General features: G+C 40.8%; 1 protein-coding gene across 5 annotated transcripts in view; it reads left to right on the top strand.

The window, feature by feature from the left end:
• Ntm (neurotrimin) overlaps window positions 1-6,680 on the top strand; it is a 401,200-nt gene that overhangs the window by 249,344 nt on the left and 145,176 nt on the right. The gene's annotated exons all lie outside the window — the stretch shown is intronic.

The following is a 6,680-nucleotide window of genomic DNA, read 5'->3' as shown; positions in this document are numbered from 1 at the left end:
CTCCCTCTCTCTCTCTCTCTCTCTCTCTCTCTCTCTCTCTCTCTTCTTCCCTCCCTCCCTTTCTCCCTCCCTCACCCCCCCTCTAGCTTTGGAACTGATTTTCAGGCCAGGTCTCCTGTGGAATCTTTAAGTCAACTCAGGGCCTCCATGCAGGAAAGAGCGGGGCCATGAGAAGAGAAGTGCCTTGCTGCAAAAGCAACTATGATTGTGTGAGACAGAACTAGAACTCACTCTTAGCCTCTCTTAGGCACAACAACCTGTCATGGGGAGCAACATTCTGTGAAAGGGAAGTGCAAGGGAGGTCTTTGTGATTCACACCTCCAACCAGAGAGAGCAAATGCAGTACTGGATTCATCTTAGGATTGGGGATCATGGGTCCAGGAGTTGTTCGTCCACATCTCCTTTTTATTTTTTTGTCCTGATTATTTCTAGGATTGGAGATTGTGCTTTAAAATAGTTTTTAATATTAATTAATCTATTAATTGATTTTTGATTGATTGATTGATTGATTGATTATGAGAAAGTTCTCCTATATGGCCAAGGCTGGCTCAGAAGTCTTACTCCTCCTACCTTAGACACCATAGTGTCAAGATTACAGGCACGTACTGCCTCTTAGATATTTTTATTTGTTTTGTATTTATTTTTGTTTTTCTCTCTATCTTTTCCTGAAGCAACAATGGTTTAGTGGTCACCTCTAGCCATCAGGTATAAAAGGGAACCCTCAGTCATTTAATGTACTTTGTTTATGAGAGTGCAGACATCCAAGATAGGCAGATTAGCTGAGTGATCTTTGGGCTTATGTCCCCAGTCCTGAGTTGTTTCCCAGACTATCAGTCTGAGGCTAGGGAGAGGTGACTGTTCTAAAGATAGGAAGCAGAGAGGGCTATACTTTCCACACTGACTGAGAAACAGGAGAAAGTGTGGAAGTAAATATTTTGGAGCTGCTGTGGTAGGCTAGGGTATGTTGATAGCCTTTGAGTGTGGCAGATGCCCTACTGGAATTTAGTTTGCCCAGAAACTCTCCAAGTATGTAGAGGCATGTTCAGAAATACAGTGATATAGAAGAACCATTAGTAAGGAAAAAGTTAAAACATGTCTGATCTGGGATATAGAGGATGAACAACCAGCTCAGGCCAGTCATAGTCTCTTTCTAAAGCCGAGGGCTAAGGGATGAATGAGTCCTCACAGCCATGCTATGATCAACTGAACAATGCTGCTTAGGGAATATTTGGAAGAAAGGATGTAGTTGTGATGAACAAGGCTTTTTACTTTATTATCACTAACATGTCACATGTCACCAATACCCATAGACACCCAAGGAAAAAGAGGTAGTCTTTTCAGGTTATATGAATTTCTGGTTACAAATTGTCACAGTTCTATTTCTAAAACTTCAATCATCTCTACAACAGTAAGTGTGTGGGCAGACTCTGCTTCTCATTCACAGTACCAGGGGTGGACAATGAGCAGGTCTGCCTTCCTTCAGAACACCTCTATGGTATGAGCACACACAGACAAATGTGTTTCTTCACAGTGTCTGCCTGTTAATACTTCAAAAACTCTATAGCAGAAACTGAAAACTGAATTATATTTATGTCTATCTGTGTAAATGCCTACAAGTTATTGGCTAGCACGATGAGGTATCAGCAATTGCACGCATTACGTTCTGAGTTTCATCCCTCGGAACTCGAGCTTTCTTCTGTATAGTTGGAGAATAAGGCCCCCTGGGTTGATTGTAAGGGGGATTGAAATGAGCTGAAACACCTAACATTTGAAAGCAGTTAGCATCTTCTAAAATTCATTTTAAAGAGTATTTGGTAAACATCATTTGTGTATCAAGCACCATTGTGAGTTTTGGGAACAGAATGACTGAAAGGACTCTGACCGATGCTGGAGATCAGAGTATGTGAGGCTGTCTATTGTGTATTTTAAGTCTTCTTTCTTCTGGCAAAATGGGTCAAGCCTCACTCCTGTCTGCATTGAACTTGCCTCATTGTATTGTAAATATCTCTTTACCCAAAAGATTTAACATTTTTAGTTCACCAGATGTTATTTTTCTTAATAAATATTCGTTGTTGGAAGGATTTCTAATTCATTTTTCCTTTTGTGATATAATATTGTCTCTTCCCTTTCTTCTTCTGGTGTTAACTGACTTTCTTCCAAAGAAGAGTTCCATAGAGTTCAAGCAAGCATGTACACGATGACTTTCATCTTGTCACCTCTGTTTGTTCTAACGCTCGAGCTTCTGTTTCCTGTGTAAGCTGCTATATCAAACTACATAAACTCACAGCCTCATAAACAACATTAACTGCATTATTTACAATTCTGAAGGTGGGAAACTCAAAGGGCCAGCTCATTCAGTGTTGCTTATTAATTGTGTGTGTGTGCATGCACACTCATTTGTGCATGTACAGGCATGAGTATGTTATGGTATGTATGTGAAGGTCAGGACAACTCTCATATAGCCCAAGATTCCAGGGATTAGACTTAGGTCTTCAGGACTGCATGGCCAAGGCTTTTATAGATGGTGTCTTTTGAGTTATAACCTCACGTTGTAAGCAGGATGAGGAATTATCCCCATGGTTCCTTCATATCAGCATTAGTCATAAAGATGAGGGCTTTGCTTTGAGAACCTTATCAGCTCCCCAAAGAACCACCTCTTCACTCCTTGGGAACTTGGGCTTTTACACATGAATTTTGGAGAAAGAAACATCCAATCTTCTGAAATACCATCATTATCACCCAGTGTTTTTATTCCCTGCCACCCTGTTGTTTCTTCACCTTTTGTTACTATCCAGTCTTTGTCATGGATAAACATACATTTGACTTTCAAGAACCCACTCAAATGGTTTCAGACTGTTTGTCAGAACAGTAGGGCAGACATTGTGGAAGCAAATCCACAAAGAGCTGATAACCTGTGTGATGAGATTGCCTGTACCATTCCTCTGTGTCTCTTGGCCTGAAAGATATCTTTCTTGTGTTTCTTCTGTGTAAGAAAAGTTCAGAAAGTCACATCATGACTCTCTTACTTTCATTTCTCTGTGTCCTACCAACACCCTGTCCCATGTGGCCTTGACTTGTCTTACTGCTTACAGACAACATGTTAGGTTATGGCCAAAACCATGTCTTGATTTTGATACTTCAACTCCAAATTATAAAAATAAATCATACTGACTTTGTTGAGCTAGGTGATTGCTCTTGGTTCAATCAGTTAGTATTGGGGTGAGGATAAATAGCATACAATAAATATATGGTGCTCTTGATGGTGTTTGGGCTTCTAATACTTCAAAAAGCTATAAAGTACTAGCAATTGGCATAGTTAATGAGCAGATATTTTCTCACATTGAGAGTGTGAAAATCAAGATGGTTTGTTGATACTTCTGCCACCCCCTACTTCTCATTGCCTTCACTCATTCTACATCTGCTTAAAACCAGTGAGATCATTTGCCTAATGCATATTCAGAAATGGCTTCAATACATGAAAGTCTTTTCAGGGCACACGACTTTGAGAAAGCGTGTTTAGTGGCTAGAGAGAACTCTAACTTGAAATGCTTTTGGCATATGCAAGGAGACTATTAAAATCTACTGAAATGTCAATAATTAAAAGCAGAAACAATTATTATAAAGGCCAGACATGTTCCATGCCAAATCCCAATTCTCCTACTATACAGCCTCACAAGGTAAGTAATTTCTCATTTGTGCAGAGTGGATGACTCCAGGTCGCCTAGGAATATTGCAAATGGGTTGAGGACCCAGGGTCTTCCGGCTATTTCTGTCTCAAGATATTTTGATTTTTCCATTTGATGCTGTCAGAAACTCAGGAACTGATCATTTGTGCTGGAAATAGCACAACTTCTGCCCTTTGTTTCGATCGCTTTTGCCATGTGCGATTGGTGAATTTGATTGCTGGCCGCAGAAAATTGCATTTGTGTCAGGAGCATTCTGAACAGATCAATGTAGGAGGAAACCAGGCAAGATCAATTGTAATACTGAAGGACTAGTATAAAAAGCCAGGCAACCCACATACCATCCAGTAACTCTCAGGGTCTACACATCACACAGGACCTTCATCATAATTCTGTAGTCAAGCCTCCCAGTATCCCATGAAGTCTGTTAGTGTTTGCTGCTAGACATCCAGAAGAGAGGGAAATAACACTGTTTGCTTCCACCTCTCTGTGCACAGAGCATTAAGTAATACAAATCATTACAGCTGTTCTATATATTTTCCTGGTGCTGGCTATGGCCTCTACATGCATTTCTAAACTCCAAAAGAAGCTCACTAGTTAAATCTCCTTACTGTTCCCATTACATGATTAAAGAATCAAAACCAGAAAGTTTAAGCCATCTGTCTCTGACCATCCATGAGTGTACCAAACATGGCTTTAGACTGCTCTTCTGACTGCTTTGGAATGCTTTGCTTTTAACTGCTTCTTCCACTTGTTGCCTTTGTATTTCAAACCTCCAAGCTGCGTTCTGACACACCTAAGCATCAGGAATTACTACTCCTGTTACTGTGTTAAGTTCACCAGATGTGCAATAGACTCTGCTTTTCCTCCTCTCCACCGTATGACCCCTCACTTAAGTAAAGGAAAGTTATTTAAGTTAAATTACTGCATCTTTAATGGTCCTATGCATCCTATGTTGTAAATGGAAACAGGGCAGGTATTACTCGGTCCTCTGTCTGAGTGTCAGGAACAGGACTAAGAGGACATGACTCATACCCCAGTAGGAGAGAAACCAAGACACTGTGACCTGTGCTGTGTGAGATTTTCCTGGGGAGACAGTACAAACATGTCAACTCATCCCACAAAGGCACCAGCGATAGGCCAAAGAAATGATTCTATCAAAGTTCAATTAACAAACCAGTGAATTTATTGGAAGTACTTCTAGGACCATGAGCAATTCGAAGACATCTGTATCACCAAGAAGACCACTCGAGCAGTAGTGAAGATCCAGCAAAGTTGTAACTCTGAAGCTTGATCCTTGTAAGCAGCTCTACAGGTTGGAGATCCTCCTCCAGGAATCTCTGTCTCCTCTCTGCTCCTTAGCAAATTATTCCTGCTACCCTTGGGGAGGGGACTGATGAATCCTGGAAGGTTCAAGTCTCGAGAATTTACAAGGATGTTACAAGGTGTCAAGAGCCCTTTCCCCTCCAGTAAGGAATGCTTACATATAGAGGTGGTGGCTGCACAGACCAGAACTTCAGCTTAGAGGCTGCTGTTTTTCCCTCTGTCTTTCCCCTCTAGGAGAAAAAAGGATGACTTATAATCTACATAGATGAATCCTTTCTATTTGTGCTTTGGACTTCCCTTCCCTCCTCTCCATTTGTTTAAAAAAATAAAAACAAACAAAATCTCGTACAGAATGCTTTGGGAAAAAGTTGTATCCTCCTCTCAGACTGAAACTGGAAGCCTATTTGGTCCTTGTTTCTACTAATAGAGTATCTTTCCCCATGAGGGATGAGGAGAGCCCCTAGCAGGATGCTGAAAGATAAAATTTATAACTTAATGACAGTTAATTATTGAGCTGCAAAAATCTTTATTTGAAACTCCCATTTAAAAAATACAGTAAAAGGATTATTGATGGCATTGTAGATTCTGTACCATCAGCATCACTGGGGCTCTTAGTCGGTGAATGACCTTGAACAAGTCATTCCGTTTTTGCCTCAATTCTATAGGCAAGCTAGAAATGGTAATGTCCCTTCCCATGCTTCAAAGAGTTGTTGTAAGAACAAAATTAAAGCATGGATGTGAACTGGTTTTGTATACTAATGAGCCTGGATACCCTGGTGATATATTGTTTTAGGCTCTCAAATAATGTTTGCAAATGGATTGATGAATTAGCTGGGTAGCAGTTTACATGCTCTAGGGGTAGCAGACAGTGATGCTGAAAAGTGACTTCCTGGACTAAGGTGCACCCCATCCCCCCTTTCTTCCCTGTGCTGAGACAGCCGCCTTTGGCAGGACTTAGCTACTCATCTTTGCTCAGTCATCCTCTTGGAACAAAATGCTCTGAATGGTTTGATTTCTATGGCATTTTCTTCATTTTCTTTCTCTGTCTGGCAATGACTCTTTGAAATCTTATTTTTTTCTTCCTGGACAGCTGGGCTGTATAATTGATGGCCTCTCTGGGCTGCCGGAGTCGTGCATTTAAACCATGATCGTCTTGGCTCTGATGCCTCAGAGTTCATTACTTTTTGAAAAGCTTCTTGTCTGTTTGTGTTCAGATTATTGTTACTCTGGAGAGGGAGGTTGTTGTCAGGCAGGAAAAGGAGTATGGAGCGGAATTCATGGTAATCAAATTCTATCCTCTTCTTGGATGAATATTTCTGGATAACAAGACTTCATGTTTATCTGATGTGGCTCTTCTGAACCAGGGAACCAAGGACCTTCATTTTTTCCCCTGCAGCATGTTGGAAAGAGTTCAGCAACACTGAGTATTGGGACGTGGGAGGTTGCTTCTTTGCAAATAAAGTGGTTGATAAAGGTGCCCAGCACTTGTACTAGAGAATGATTTAATGCACAATGTATACATGTAATATTTCTAATTAATGGTATATAAAGTTCTCAGTGACTATGTGTGTGTATCTGTGTGTGTGTGAGTATGTGTGTAGTGTGTCATTTGGTGTGTGTGTGAGAGAGAGTGTGTGTGGTGTTGTATGTATGTATGTGTGTGGTGTGTGA

This window comes from Grammomys surdaster, unplaced genomic scaffold (genome assembly GCF_004785775.1).
Source record: "Grammomys surdaster isolate TR1022 unplaced genomic scaffold, NIH_TR_1.0 140, whole genome shotgun sequence".
Taxonomy (NCBI): domain Eukaryota; kingdom Metazoa; phylum Chordata; class Mammalia; order Rodentia; family Muridae; genus Grammomys; species Grammomys surdaster.
Note: the sequence above shows the minus strand (reverse complement) of the source record. Positions and strands in the feature narration are given on the sequence as shown.